The 16,301-nt window shown below is 41.8% G+C and overlaps 1 protein-coding gene across 5 annotated transcripts in view; it reads right to left on the reverse strand.

The window, feature by feature from the left end:
• The window catches only part of LOC308534316 (membrane cofactor protein-like), a 60,037-nt gene that overhangs the window by 17,715 nt on the left and 26,021 nt on the right, over nucleotides 1-16,301 (reverse strand). For 2 of the 5 annotated variants that reach the window (XR_013997187.1, XR_013997188.1), the window contains exon 11: nucleotides 9,743-9,776. The gene's annotated coding sequence lies outside the window, so the exon portion shown is untranslated. Of the gene's footprint in view, nucleotides 1-4,690; nucleotides 6,924-8,268; nucleotides 8,552-9,703; nucleotides 9,777-16,301 lie in introns of those variants that run through there. The other 3 variants (XR_013997189.1, XR_013997190.1, XM_081112784.1) reach the window with 3 other exon arrangements.

Here is a 16,301-nt window from a genome sequence, read left to right on the forward strand (position 1 = left end):
CTCAGGTAGAGTCCCTTGGCCTGGCTGGCAATCAAGGCCTATCGGGGCTTTCTTTCCCCCAGCTGCTGGCAGCTGGCCCCACCCTCGCCACTGCCACTGCTTGCCATCTGTGCAGCCTTCTCCCCCACCACTGGTCGCCTCCCTCTATGGGCAATAGGTGTGAGGTGCAATCACTTGGCTGGCCTGTGCCTCCCTCTGCAGGGCGATCGCTGGCCAGCCTGGCACACCCGCCACAGCATCACTGGACAGTGGCCTGGCCTCCCTCTGTGGGGCGATCGATCGCAGAACCCCCCCATCAATCACCCCGCAGAGGGTGTCCTGGGCCTCCCTCTGCAGGGCGATCATGGGGCAATGGCAAGCCCTCTGACCAATCGCATCGCACCCGCCTTGGCTGGCGTGGCACCAGTGCGTGTCATTGCATGGTCATCTGGATGGTCGTTCTGCTGTTTGGTTGTTCAATCGATTTGCATATTACGCTTTTATTATTATAGATTGCATTATGTGCCCAACATACAAAGTCAAATCTCCTTCCATCACCATACAATCGACCCCCTCTACCCTGCACTACACCCTCTACCTCTCTTTTCCTCTGGTATCAATCACCATACTATTATCTGTGTCTATGAGTTTTTGTTTGTTTGTTGTGATTCTTTTCTTGTTTTGTTTTATAGTCCACTTGATTGAAATCATATGGTTCTTGACTTTTTCTGTCTGATTTATTTCGCTTAGCATTATGAACTACATTGTGAAATATTTTCCTCATTACCCTATAGGATTCCCCACATCATTCTTAGTGGCTGTTTATTGGTTATTACTTGGATGGACCATAATCTATCTACTTTCTATTGTTGGAAATTGAAATTGTTACTCATCTTCATTGTTAGAAAAAAAGAAACACACTAGAAAAACATGAAAAGAAAAAGATAAGCCGAAACAGGTTTGGCTCAGTGGATAGAGCGTCGGCCTGCGGACTGAAAGGTCCCAGGTTCGATTCCGGTCGGGGGCATGTACCTGGCTTGCGGGCACATCCCCAGTGGGAGATGTGCAGGAGGCAGCTGATCGATGTTTCTCTCTCATCGATGTTTCTAACTCTCTCTATCTCTCTCCCTTCCTCTCTGTAAAAACTGAATAAAATATATTAAAAAAGAAGAAAAAAGAAAAAAGAAAAAGATAAAACTTTACTGACTTCAAAAAAAGCTTGATGATTCAGATCTTAATGACTACCCAAAAGGAAGACTTGTAGATTTGGCAAAGGCTATGCATAGTTTTAAGTCTTTTGCTGTATATCTCCAAATTGCCCTCCAGAAAAGTTTCACTGTTATCTACTAATAAGTCTCAGCAGAGCATTTTTTTTTTCTGAGCCTCCATTACCTCTAAGTTTTGTCAGTTTTCCTATCATTTTTTAAAAAATATATTTTTATTGATTTCAGAGAGGAAGGGAGAGGGAAAGATAGAAACATTAATGATAAGATATGGAATCTGCAGGATGGGGTGTTTCTTTGTTCCACACCACCCTCTGGTGGTCAGCACAAGTCATAGCGAGTGATCAAACTCCCAAGCAAGGGCTTTGCATGTTAGGCTTTTATATATATACTAGAGGCCCAAAGCATGAAATTCATGCAAGGGGCTCGGCCCTCGCAGCCCCGCTGGCTTAGTCCAGAAGGTCATCTGGAAGGTCATTCTGCTGTTTGGTCTAATTAGCATATTAGCTCTTTTTTTATATAGGATAGACTAGGGGCCCGGTGCACGAAATTTGTGCACTGGGTGTGTGGCGGGGGGGAGTGTCCCTCAGCCCAGCCTGCCCCCTCTCACATACTGGGAGCCCTCAGGCGTTGACCCCCATCACCCTCCAATCGCAGGACCGGCCCCTTGCCCAGGCCTGACACCCCTGACAGAGGTGTCAGGCCTGGGCAGGGGACCCTCATTTCCCCCCATCACTGGTTCTGCCCCCAGCCCAGGCCTGATGCCTCTGGCCCAGGCATCAGGCCTGGGCAGGGGACCCCCAGACCGCTCCGATTGCTGGCTCTGCCCCTTGCCCAGGCCTGATGCCTCGGCCAGAGGCGTAGACCCCCATCACCCTCCGATCGCCTGATCGGCCCCTTGCTCAGGCCTGATGCCTCCACCAGAGGTGTCAGGCTAGAACAGGGGGCCCCCATCTCCCCCCGATCACTGGCTCTGACCCCCTCCCAGGCCTGAGGCCTCTGGCCCAGGAATCATGCCTTGGCAGGGGACCCCCATCTCCCTCTGATCGCTTGCTCCACCCCCTGCCCAAGCCTGACGCCTCTGACCCAGGCTTCAGGCCTGGGCAAGGGGACCATCATATCCCCCCAATCCCCGGCTCCGCCCCCTGCCCAGGCCTGATGCCTCCGCCAGAGGAGTTGACCCTCATCACCCTCCGATCACCAATCACCGGATCGGCCCCTTGACCAGGCCTGAGGCCTCCGGCAGAGGTGTCAGGCCTGGGCAGGGGACCCCCAGCTCCCCGCGGTTGCAGGCTCCGCTCCTGCCCAGGCCTAACGCCTCTGGCCGAAGCATTAGGCCTGGGCAGGGGACCCCCAGCTCCCCACGGTTGCAGGCTCCGCCCCCGCCCAGGCCTAACGCCTCTGGCCTAGGCGTCCGGCCCGGGCAGCGGGCACCCGCAGCTGCAGCGGCCCCGTGATCGTGGGCTTCGCTTTAGGCCCAGGCAAGGGACCCCTAGCTCCTGGGACTGCCAGCTTCGACCGTGCCCAGCTCCCATCGCTGGCTCCACCCCTACTTCCTGCTATCACTGGCCAGGGCGGAAAAGGCGCCTGATTCTCCGATCATGGCTGGGGGGCAGGGCAAAGGCAGCCCCAGGGCCGCCTTTGCCCTGCCCCCCAGCTCTTAGCTCCCCCCTGGGTTTCCAATCACTGTCAGTGGCAGGGGGCTTCTTCCTGCTTTCCCTTTCACCTCCCTGCATTGTGCCTACATATGCAAATTAACCGCCATCTTGTTGGCAGTTAACTGCCAATCTTAGTTGGCAGTTAATTTGCATATCGCCCTGATTAGCCAATGAAAAGGGTAGCGTTGTACGCCAATTACCATTTTTCTCTTTTATTAGTGTAGATTTCAGTTTATTTGTTTTCAATAATTTAACAACATCATTTTAGAATATATGTATTCACTTAGAATACCATCTATTTTTGTCACTTTCAGCCCATCTCAGGTAACTCCACCTTTTCCAAGTACATTCAAACACATATGCATATTGAATACCTCATCCAAATTTATTATTTTTCCAATTGAGAACAAACTCTATATACTTCTCTGCAAATTGTTTTCTGAATTAATTTCACATCCATCCCAGAGGTTGAATATAGGATTTAATTAAGTTGTTTTGACTGTTGCAAAATAGTTTATAATGCAGGTATCTTACCATTTCTGCAGTGGCTGCACAATTTTACATTTCCACCTGCAATGTACAAGAGTTCCAATTTCTCTACCTTCTCACTTAAAACATTATTAAAGCCATCCTAGGAGGTGTGAAGTGAGTTTGATTTGCATTTCCCAGATGAATAAAATATTTAGCATCTTTTCATGTGTTTATTAGCTATTTGTGTATATTTTTTTTGGAGAAATGTCTATTTAAGTCCTTTGCCCATGTTTAAGTTGGATGATTTGTCTTTCTACTGTTGAACTGCAAGTGTCTTGATATCGTGCATATATTTGCACCTTGTCAGATATATGGTTTGCAAATATTTGTCCTTATTCTGTGAGTTGTCTTCTCACTCTCTTCATAGTGTCTTCAATAGTCTAAATGTTTATGCCCGCCCCCACCCCATTCATGTTGAATCCTAATCTCCAAAGGTGGTGATATTAGTAGATGAGGCCTTTCCTAGGGGGATTGGTCATGAGGATGGAGCCCTCATGGATGGGATTTGTGTTCTTCTGGAATAAACCCAACAGCACTCCCTAGGCCCTCCATCACGTGTTGGCACAACAAGATGTGTGCAACCTGGAAGAGGGCTGGAACTCAGCATGGATGAGACTAACTCCATTCTTATCTGCTGATGCTGCTTCAGCGAGACACAGAAAGCTTCCTCGCTCTTTCTTCTCTCACTTCTCTTTCATCATATGGACCAAGTAGTTTTCCTCTTTTGATTGTCCTTGTGATTTTGAAGTTACATATTTCAATTTTATACTAGTGTCAAATAGCATTTCCTCTTTACTCATCATGTCAAGAACGTGCATTATCTACTTATTTCATATATATTATAAGCTTAGTTTTTTTTTCTTAACTTCATCCCCAACTTCCTAGTTGTACTGGTAAAATCAATTATTTTATATCAAGGTTATTATTCTCTTTTCATATTCCATCAGTCTTCTTTCAAGAATTAGTCCTGTCATTATACTTAGTTTCACACCTATATTAAGAACAATGTTGGTAACTCTATTTAACTTGTTTTGTGCCACTTAATATTTTCTTTGATTTCTTCTTTAAAAATTTACTGTTTGTAGAAATCATTCTTTTTTCAGAAAGTATATTTAATTGGTATGTATTTTGGTTCTTGCTTCGGTGAGACTCTACTTCTGTGCTTTGTAGATAAATGATAGCTTGTCTGAGTACAGAGATTCTATGGTACAGCATTTCCTCTCAATTTCTGGTATTTAGTGTATGGAGGAGACTTTTAATGCCACTGTAGATTTTATTTTTCCTTTTCTGTTTACCTCTGGATAGTTGTTGTATTTTTTAATATCTGGATTTCATAAATTTTCTCCATGTAGAACAAGAACATATTTTTAATAAGCTTTTAAGATTCGAACAAGCTGGTCTTTTTCTTTAGACCTGAGAAAATATCTTCCATTATATGCTAATTAGTGCTTTACCTCTTTCTTCTTTCGTTTTTCTCACATTGAGATGTGTGTGTGAGGAGTGTGTGTATATATAATTTCCAGTTTTATCCTCAGGTAATTCTGGAGTATTTAATCCTGGTTATGTGTTTTTTGGATTCTTTTTTCAGGATTCAATCCCGATTATTGTTGCATTTTTAGACTTCTGTTTTTTCATATATAAACTTTACTGCTATCAGATCGTTAAATCTTACAAATGCCTCCTATTGTTTCATAGATTCTATGTCAACACACACGTATCAGATTTTTAATATCCTGTTTATTCTCTGGTTCATTGGAGTGCATTGATTTGTGGAGGAATATTTTCTGATTTCTCAGATTGGTCGCTTTTATTTTCAATTGATATGTCTTCTTTCCTTTGTTTGTCCTGATGATTTGTTTGCTCATGAAAGAAAAGGCTCTAGGCTTACTCACAATGGGAGGTGAGAAGAGATTGGAGAAGGGATTGTATGGAAATGTGTTAAAATCTCCAGGCTCAGACAAAGTAAGCAGGGGTGAATGTTGATTTATCCTAGTTTATTAAATTTGCCAAGTCATAGGTATAATCCCTTGGGTAGAATAGGATGGGGCCAATCACCAAGGGCAGTTTTGCAGGAAGATTTAATATACAGAGCTACCTTTTATTTCTCTGAATTTATGATGGTGACTAAAAATTAGTATATATTCTTCATTTGCTCCAATTTGAGACAATGGCTTCTGCTCAGTTACTGTCCCAAGGAAAAGTCAAGAGCAAGAACTCCATTACAGTCCCCTCTCTGTGTATTTTAATGCTTACAGTTCCTGCTATTACATAAAACTTATCTCCCAACCATTTCAGGGTCCTCCAGCTCAGCTACGGAACTCACTGACCTCAGTTAAGGATGACTGCATAGTTCAACTAGTATTTTTCCTCCTACTGACTTGGCAAGCTGGTCCTTTTTATCTAGTGCAGTGGTTCTCAACCTTCTGGCCCTTTAAATATAGTTCCTCATGGTGTGACCCAACCATAAAACTATTTTCGTTGCTACTTCATAACTGTCATGTCGCTTCTGTTATGAATCATAATGTAAATGTCTGATATGCAGGATGGTATTAGGCGACCCCTGTGAAAGGGTTGTTCCACCACCAAAGGGGCCGCGACCCACAGGTTGAGAACCTCAGATCCAGTGGCTATCTTACCAGATTTCACATGGACTACCTTTGGCAAGAGCACGGTGCCCTCCCTGGTTTATAATACAGATACAGATTCCTCCTCCTTTTTTAGATTCCTTTGGTCATGTGCCCATGTTCAAGCTACCATCTCTGTCCACAGCTCCTATTGCTTACTTTTTCAAGGACAGGGGGCAGTCGTCTAGTTTGTATCTTTAAGGCTGGGACAGAGACCGACACTGCTGTTCTAGGACTCATATTTCAGTGCTCCCAACTCGCCCTTCATTATAAGAATAATTAACTATTGATCCAAACTGGCTTTCTCTGTTTACATGCACCATGCTATTGACAGGTTCCGGTGGAGATCCACATGATTTTCCCTTGAGAAAGAAGCAGAATTTGGGACTAGGTGTAGCGTTTTATCTTTGTTTTAAGATCAGACTGGAGTGTAGAGCACTGAACAGCCTATATACTGCAGACTACCAGTATTCCTGAGAACTGACCACTTGGTGGAAACACCCTCCAACCTTAGCACCGAGCAGCTACAAAGCACTAGCTTTAAAAAGACTGCACTTCCCAATAAAGGTCACTTGCTGCTAAAGGGTTGTTTCCTCATTCACGGACATATACCAGTCCTGAGTCATCACAGAAATAGGGGAGGTGCATCTCCAGCGGTCCCCACTCCCCACTCAGGCAGAGATGCCCAAGGTGCAGGAGAACAGAGCCAGCTGCCCAACCACCCGATCGATCCCTTGCAGAACCAGCGTGCTCCTGCCTCCACCTGAGTTTCACAGGTAGTCAGTGACATCCACTTCCATGCAGAAATAGTGCCTTGAATCTCCTTCCCCGCCCTGATCTTGCTCATATTGAAGGTCAAGGGCAGAAGGAGATGATATGCCGCTATGGAGCCGGCAGCAATAGGGAACCTAAAAGATACAGATTCCACTATGTCTCCTTCTTCTCTTGGTTATAGTCTCAGAGAAATACAAACAACCAAAGATGATGCATTTAGGAGATGAGAAATCTAGTAAGAGCACAGTTTGCAAATCTTAATTTTAGGCAAATATTTAAAACAACAGAAAACAAAACTCAATTCCTATTAGAGGATGATGTAATTTTAGAACACCAGTTTTTTGTGTCACACCAGAGTGCAGGACAACAGTGAGCAGGAGAGGCACGTGACAGGCTGGGAATGGAGAAGCCCGGATGTATTTCAGACTCTGAGATGTGAGAGGCACCAGTGATGAATGAGCAAATGGAATGGTTAGAGAAAATGGGCCCAGATTAGAAATATATTCTGAGCTGAGATAAAACACACTGGAAATAAACACATCATCACAAAGGAAACTTCCCCAATCCTACATTTCATTTTTACCAGATTTAAAGATCCTATTCTCAAAAAATGAACAACAAAGACCTCCCAGTGTGGGGCTTCACATTTCTTCCAGCTTTGAGAAACTTTTAAGTAAAACCTACATTTTCCCTGCCATTTACTAGTAAACAAACTAGAACACTGATTTCCCATATCCTATCTAATAAAGAGGGAATATGCTAATTGACCCTCACACCATCGCAAAGATGATGGTGCCCACAACCAATAAGGTGGGAATATGCTAATTGACTGTCACACCCTCAAAAGATGGCGGCACCCACAGCCAATAAGGAGGAATATGCTAACTGACTGTCACACCCTCAAAGATGGTGGTGCTCACAGGCACAAGATGGTGGTGTCCAGTCCCCTCAGCCCCGCCAGGGCACCTGCCTCTGGTGACCCCCAGTCCTTTCAGCCCCGCAGTCGCCCAGGGCTGGCCCGAAGTGCAGGCAAGCCTCGGTTGGCGGCCACCCAGCCGCCCAGGGCAACCCGAGGCTCAGGTAACCAGGGCTGGCCGAGGCTTGTGCTGCCGGCAGTGGCAGCAGCAGAGGTGTGATGGGGTGTCACCTTCCCCTGGTTGCCGAGTCACCTCTCACCCCTGAGGGCTCCTGGACTGTGAGTGGGGGCAGTCTAGGCTCAGGGACCCCCATCCAGTGCATGAATTTTCATGCACTGGGCCTCTAGTATTTAAGTAATTGACAAAATATGTTACAACAGAACATAAGTGATATTGACACATATATTTCAATTTCATGTATAAATATATTCAAATAAAAACTAAATTTGAAGCAGAACCTACTATATAAAAGTCAATTTATGTTATTAGCAAAATAAACTTTGGTTGAAAAATACCTCAATTAGGCTTTTTTTAAAAAAAATCCTCACCCAAGGATATTTTTCCATTGATTTTTATAAAGAAGAGAGGGAGAAAGGGGAGAGAGAGAGAAACATCGATGTGAGAGAAACATATTGACTGGTTGCCTCCCCCAGGCACGCTGACTGCAACAGGGATCAAACTTGTAACCCAGATACATGCCATTAACCAGGAATCGAACCTGAGACCCTTTGGTGCATGGGCTGACACTCTAACCACTGAAAGACACTGGCCAGGGTTCAATTAGGTTTTAAGAAAATAAGTAGTGCAGCTGTCCTTGCTTCGAAGCCAGTGCTACATTCTTGACACTAAATATGTGAAAACAAATTCATTATAAACTTCAACTCTATATTTAACTCAGAATTCCAGCTTATTCTTGCTCAAATTCATCCTCCTAATACCCCTCACCAGAGATTACAAAGGGAAAGAACACTTTATAGAGTAAAACAGTATTTATGCTGGTCCACTCTGATTTTCCAACCATGTCCCTCTCAGGGCAACATTTCTTCAGTCCAATTTGTGCCAATAAAAATAAAAATATAAATAAAAAAAACACCCTTTAAAAATAAATGAGAGTGGCAGCTCCTCCCCTTTGCCCATGGCTCCTTTGAAAGAGACCCTTCCAGGTGTGAGGACTCGGAGAGGGAGGGATCTGGTCCACCTGAGCATAAAGTGATACCTGAGCTACGTGATTTCCCTTCCCTGCATAGGACCAACCACCAACACACAAAGTTATGTTTCCTTTTCTGAAATACGTGGCTTAATGTTTACTCTGCCTTTTAGCAGGTGAGGTGAGACCCACACAAAGAATAATTCTGATGCAACTCCAGGCATCTGATGGATTTACTCCCTACAAAACTATTGTTAGGTGACTTACTGAAGTGAGAGAGTTTTTATTCAAGTCTGGAGAGAAATCCCCCTAGGCCAGAATTCAGAGCACATTCTATGTTCTCTCTTAAAGAGGGGAATTCTCCCCAAGAAAACTACAAGGCCACAGCTGGCATTCCTGTTAGGAGTGTTAGTGCCCTCTAACTTTTTATAAAAGTAAGCAACTGAGTCTAAGTTTTATTAATTCTGAGACTGGTTTGTTGATGTTAGAAGAGGTGAAGAACAAATGCCAGACATTAATTTTATGGCTTCTCTAAATCATCAAGAAGTTATGAAAATATTTTTCAAAATAGAATTTTACCTTATTTACTATAAGATTTACTTTTAATAATATTTTTAGCAAAGAAAGTAAAATTTGTTCAAATTCTGAATTTCCAGTGTTCTTGTTTTTAGTTTGATGGCTCAGGTGACATACACATAGTGTAAAAACTTCATACAATATACAATATATAAAACACATTTTGGAGTTGTTGAAAGAATTAATCTTGAGAGTTGGCATCAATCTTTGAAAAAAGATTTCAAAACAACTGTCTACACAAACAAAATGTACTTTCATTTTGTATTACATTTTTCTAAATTTGGAGATTTTATTTAAAAGATCACTTACCCACCTCGATATTACCAGGAATTCCATGTTGACTTGCCCTATAAATGCAAATGAGAAAAACAGACATGTTCAGACCCAAATCCATAACCATTTCAAAGAAACATCACAGGAGGTTGATTACATTCAAGCTACATTGCAATGTTAGCATTATGTCTTAACATGATAGGAAAGAGAATTAGAGATTCCCTTGGTAAATCTTTTTTCCTTCCAATTTATATTGAAATATAATTGGCATAATGTATAAATTTAAGATATACAGCATAATGATTTGATAATGTGTATATTGTGAAATAACTACCACAATAAATTTAATATTCATCACCTCACATAGTTACAAAAAATATTTTTCTTCCCTGTGATCAGAGTATTTAAGATCTATTCTCTTAGCATCTTGCAAGCCTATATAATAAAGAGGTAATATGCAAATTAACCCTCACACCCTCACAAGATGGCTGCCTACGACCAGGCCGCCAGGGGGGTTAGTGAAGGATGACCAGACGACTGAACAAGCAGGCTGTGTGGGACAACCAGGCCGGCGGGGGGGCCATGAGGGGTGACCAGGCCAGCAGGGGCGACAGTTGGGGGCAACCAGGTCAGCAGGGAGGGGGCAGTTAGGGGTGACCATCCAGTGGGGGGGGGCACTATGGGGTGACTAGGCTGGCAGGGAGGGGGCAATTGGGGGCAACCTGGCTGGCAGGGGGGCAGTGAGGGGTGATCAAGCCAGCAAGGGGGGGGGGCAGTTAGGGGTGACCAGACAGCCAGGCAGGTGTGCAATTAGGAGCCACCATTCCAGGATTGTGAGAGATAGCCGACTGCCAGTTTAGGCCCCAATCCCTAAACTGGCAGTCGGACATCCCCCAAGGGGTCCCAGATTGGAGAGGGTGTAGGTTGAACTGAGGGGACACCCCCCCATGCACAAATTTTCTGCTCCAGGCCTCTAGTATACAATATACTATTACCTATTATAGTCACCATGCTGTACGTTACATTCCAGTACACCCTTAATTTATAACTATTGACCAACTTCATCCAATTTCCTCAACACCCTAACCCCTGGCTCTGACAACTACAAATTTGATTTCTTTTTGGAGGAGTCTGGTTTTCGGATTCCTATCTGTGAGGTCAGCAGTATTTGTCCTTCTCTGTATAGCTCAGTTCACTTCACATATGCCCCCAAGGTCCAGCCATGCTGTTGCAAATGGCAGGACATACATAACCTTTTCTTTATCTAGTCACATGTCAATGGACACAGGGTGTACCATGTCTTGGTTATTGTGAATAATGCTGCACTAACCAGGGTGGTGCAGATACCTATTCTTCCACTTAGTGACTTCATTTCCTTTGGATATATTCCAGGAAGTGGAATTGCTGGACCAACCGGTAGTTCTATTTTTAATTTTATGAGTAACCTCCACACTTTTTTCCATTTAGCTAAACAAATTGTTGATCTTGCTCTAGCCGGTTTGACTCAGTGGATAGAGCATCAGCCTGTGAACCAAAGGGTCCCGGGTTCCATTCCTTAGCATAATTCTCTCAAGATTCATTCATTTTGTTGCAAATGGTGGTATTTAATCTTTTTATGGTTGAGTAGTATTTCATTATATATATGTACCTCTTCTTCATCGAATCATCCGCTGAAGGACACTTAAGTTGTTTCCATGTCTTAGCTATTGTGAATAATGCTGCCATGAACATAATGTTCCACATATATTGATAAGTGTTTTCAAAATTTTCAGGTAGGTACCCAGAAGAAAGAATGCTGGTTTGTATTTTAGCTCTGTTCTTAAGTTTCTGATGAACCTCCACAGTGGTTTCTATAGTGCCTGCACTAATTTACATTCCCACCAGCAGTGCATGAGGGTTCACTTTTCTCCATATTCTCTTCAATAGTTGTTATACCTTGTCATAATGATAGATGTTCTAACTGTGAGGTAGCACCTCACTGTGGTTTTGATTTGCGTTTCCATTATAACTAGTGATGTTGAGCATCTTTTAATATATTGACAGGCCATCTGTATGTCTTTTTGGATAATTGTCTGTTCAGGTCTTCTGCCCATTTTCAAATCAGATTTTTTGTTGTTGTTGAGCTTTATGCGTTCTTTATGTATTTTGGAATTAGGTCCTTATTCAAGGTATCTTTTGCAAATATTTTTTTCCCATTCAGTTGGTTACCATTTTTGTTGTTTTTGTTAATTCTTAGTCAAGGACATTTTTTCATTGATTTTTTTAGAGAGTGGAGGAGAGGGAGGGAGGGGGAAAGAGTGAGAGGGAAAAAAAACCCCACATCTATGTGTGAGAGGCACATCGATTGGTTGTCTCTCAACCAGGGCCAGGGATCAAACCTGTAACACAAGCACATGCCCTTGACTGGGAATCAAACCCATGACCCTTCCATATGTGGGCCAATACTCTAACCACTGAGCATGGTTGGCCAGGGTAGTTGCCTTTTTGTTTTACTGATTTTTTGTTGTTGTTTTTTGGGGTTTTTTTTTGCTGTTTAAAAGCTTTTAAAATTTATGTAGTTCCTTTTATTTCCTTTTTTACTTCCTGTGCCTTTGGGGTCAAGTTCACAGAAACCCCTCCTAGACTAAGGTCCAAAAGTTTAAGAGTTATGTATTTTATTGTTTCATATCTTATTTTCTAGTCTTTAGTCCATTTTGAGTTAATTTTGTGTATGCTATCACATAGAAGTCTAGTTTCATTCTTATGCAAGTGGCTTTCCAGTTTTCCCAGTCCCATTTATTGAAAAGACTTTTGTTTTGCCATTGTCTGTTTTTGGTTCTGTTGTCAAAATTAGTTGTTCATATATGTTAGAGATTATATCTATGCTCTCAGTTCTGTCGGATTAGTCTGTGTACCCGTTTTCCTGTAAATGCCATACTGTTTTGATTATGGTAGCTTTGTAGCATAGTTTGAAGTCAGGGAGTGTGTTACTGAAACCAAGGTTCAGCTGCCTGCTGCCATGAAACCAAATTCATGAGAGAAGCTGGTAAAAAGAAAAGAGGTTTATTCAAGCTGTAGCTGGTTTGCCTCGGTGGATAAAGTGTTAGCCTACAGACTGAAGGGTCCCAGGTTCGATTCCGGTCAAGGGCACATGCCCGGGTTGCGGGTTCAATCCCCCATAGGGTGAGTGCAGGAGGAAACTGATCAATGATTCTTTCTCATTGTTGATATTTCTCTCTCTCTCCCTCCCCCTTCCTCTCTGAAATCAATAAAAATACATTTAAAAATAATAACAATAAAAGAAAGATTCTTTTTTAAAAAAGGTTTATTCAAGAGTTAGTCACCTGAGAAGATGGGGGACTGGTTGCAAAGCCCATCTTAACATGTCAGTGCAGGCAGGGGGTTTTGCAGGGAGGGAGAGGGAAAGCAGAACAAAGAGATCAGGAGAGGCTGTTAACCTGTGTATAGGCAGTGTCCTTGCTTGTCTCAATATGGATCTTAAAAAAAATAAAAATAAATAATTATATATATATAAAAATTTTAGAAAGAGAGAGGAAGAGAGAAACAGCAATCAGTTGCTGCCTGCACTCCCCCTGCTGGTGAACAGGCCTGAAACCCTGGCACGTGCCTTGACCAGGAATTGAAGTCAGCCCTTCAGTGAATGGCATGACTCCCAACCAACTGAGCCACACCTGCTAGGGCCCAATATGGATCTTTACTATCAACATACTGGAATAGTCAGTGCTTGGCAAAGCCGTATATTTGGGTAATCTACATAAACTTAAGTCTTGTTGAAGCCATTTTTGTACAAGCAGTAACTGGAACTGCTGATGCCTGTGATAAAGAAACTGCATGTGAATTCCTTTTACCAGCTGGTTAGGAGACTTTATTCAAATTCCATTTCATGGATAGAGTAGTATAACATTTCTATGCCCTGTTACAATAGCATTAACTTTGTTTTTTGTTCCTTAGGATTGCTTTGGCTATTCAGAGTCTTTTGCACTTCCATACAATTTTATAAATTTTTGTTCTCATTCTTTGAAAAATGCCATTGGGATTTTGATGAGGATTGCACTAAATTTGTATACTGCTTTAGATATATTGCCATTTTAATGATGCTAACTCTTCTAATCCATTAACATGAAATATTTTCCCATTTCTTTGTCTTCTTAGATTTCTTTCAACAATGTAGTTTTCAGTCTAAAGGTCCTTCATCCTTTGTTAATTCCTAAGTATTTTAGTCTGTTTGTTGCAACTGTAAATAGGTTTTATTTCTCTTTCTGATATTTTGTTAATATATAAGAACAGAATGGATTTTTGTACATTGATATTGTATCCTGCAACTTACTGTATTTGTTCATTTTTTCTAATAGTCTTTGGTTGGAGTTCATATATATAGAATTTTGTCATGAAAATAGTGACAGCTTCACTTCTTCAACCCCAATTTGGATACCTACCAGAAGGTGTTCTTGCTCATTTCCCCTGGCTTGGCTTTCCATTACCATGTTGACTAACAGTGGTGAGAGTGGGCATCCTTCTCTTATTTCTGATTTTACAGGAAAAGCTCTCAGTTTTTCACCATTGAGTATGACATCATACTTGCTTCTGTGCCCATTTTATTGTGTTTTAGTCATAAATAGATGCTGTATCCTGTCAAATGCTTTTTTTGCAACTTTAAGTGGTCATATCATTTTTCTATTTTTTGTTAATGATACCACATAACATTGATTAATTTGTGAAAATGTTGAACCATCCTTCCATCCCTGGAATGAACCCCACTTGATCATGATATGTGATCCTTCTAATGTATAGTTGTATTTGGCTATCTTGTATTTTGTTTAGAATTTTTGCATTGATGTTCATCACAGATATTGGCCTTTAAATTCCTTTCCTGTGTGTTGTCCTTGACTGGTTTTGTTATCAGGATAAAGTTGGCCTCATGAAATGGGTTTGTAAGTATTCCCTCCTCCTGAATTTTTTTGGAAGAATTTGAGAAGAATTGGTATTAAATCTACTTTGAATGTTTGTCAGCATTAGTCAGTGAAGCCACCCTGGGCCTGAACTTTTGTTTACGTTTATGTTTTTGATTACTGTTTCAATTTCCTAACTTGTGATCACTCTACTTATTTTTTCCAATTTTTTAAAAAATTTTCAGTATAGTTGGTATATAATATTATACTGATCATATTAGTTTCAGGTAAACAATATAGTGATTTGAAAATTTTATACCTTACAATGAGATCATATCACTAATTCTAATATCACCTGTCACTTTGAAAAGTTATTACAATAATATTTCCCTTCACCTTTTTCATGCACCACCCCTCCCCCCTCTCACTTCCCCTCTGGCAGCCATCTCTTTAGTTATTGCTTCTATGCATCTGATAGTTTTGTTTTGTGTGTTTCTTTAATTCCACTTATAAGTGAAATCATATGGCATTTGTCTTTCTCTTTATGACTTAGCATAATACCCATCTATGTTGTTGCAAATGGCAAGATTTTACTTTTATACTGTAGTGTAATATTCTACTATATGTGTATATATATATATATATATATATCACAAATTCTTTATCCATTCACCTACTGTTGGATACCTAGATTGCTTACATGTCCTGGTTATTAGAAGTAAGGCTGCAAGGAACCTATGTGTGCATGTATCTTTTTTAAGCAATCAGATAAATACTCAGAATTGGAGCTGCTGGTATGTATAATAAATGTATTTTTAGGCTTTTCTTTAGTCTTTTTTTTTTTATTGATTTCAGAGAGGAAGGGAGGAGAGATAGAAACATCAATGATAGAGACAATCATTGATTGGCTGCCCCCTGCATGCCCCACACTGGGGATCAAGCCAGCAACCCAGGCATGTGCCCTTGACCATGTGCCCTTGACCAGAATCGAACCCAGGACCTTTCAGGCCACAGGCCAAAGCTCTATCCACTGAGCCAAGATGGCTAGGGCATATTTTCAGTTTTTTAAGGAATAGCCATATAGTACCAAATTTGTCCCACCAACCAACCGTACACATGAGTTCCACTCTCTCCTTCCTTGCCAACACATGCTTTTTGTTGACTTTTTAAATATAGCCATCCTGAATGCTGTGATGTGGTATCTCATTGTGCTTTTGATTTTCATTTTCATGGTGATTAGTGATACTGAGCATCTTTTCATGTCTGTTGGCGGTAAGTATGTCTTTTTGGAAAATGTCTTTTCATGCTACTTCCTATTTTCAAATCAGTGATTTAATTTGTATTGCTGACATTATTACAGATGTCTTCCATTTTCCCCATCTTTCCCCCCATCTACTCAGAACCCACAGTCTCCACCTTCCCCTCTGGGCCTAACTACATCGTTTTCTGTGTCCATGGGCTACACGTTGAAATGATAATGTTTTGGAAATACCGGGTTAAAGAAAATATTAAAGTTAATTTTGCCAAAAAAGAAAAAAAACAAAAACAAAACACGTGGTCTTGTGTAGAAGCAAGTAGAAGTGAGTAGTTGTGAGTACTGGGTAGTGTTGACAGGCCAGTTGGAGCCAGGCAGGTGCATAGGGCTCTAGACTGTCAGGATGGAAGAGCTCCAGTCAGAGATACCTTGTTCATACTGCTTACTCCTTGTAT

This window comes from Myotis nattereri (genome assembly GCF_964212035.1).
Source record: "Myotis nattereri genome assembly, chromosome: 18".
Lineage (NCBI taxonomy): Eukaryota > Metazoa > Chordata > Mammalia > Chiroptera > Vespertilionidae > Myotis > Myotis nattereri.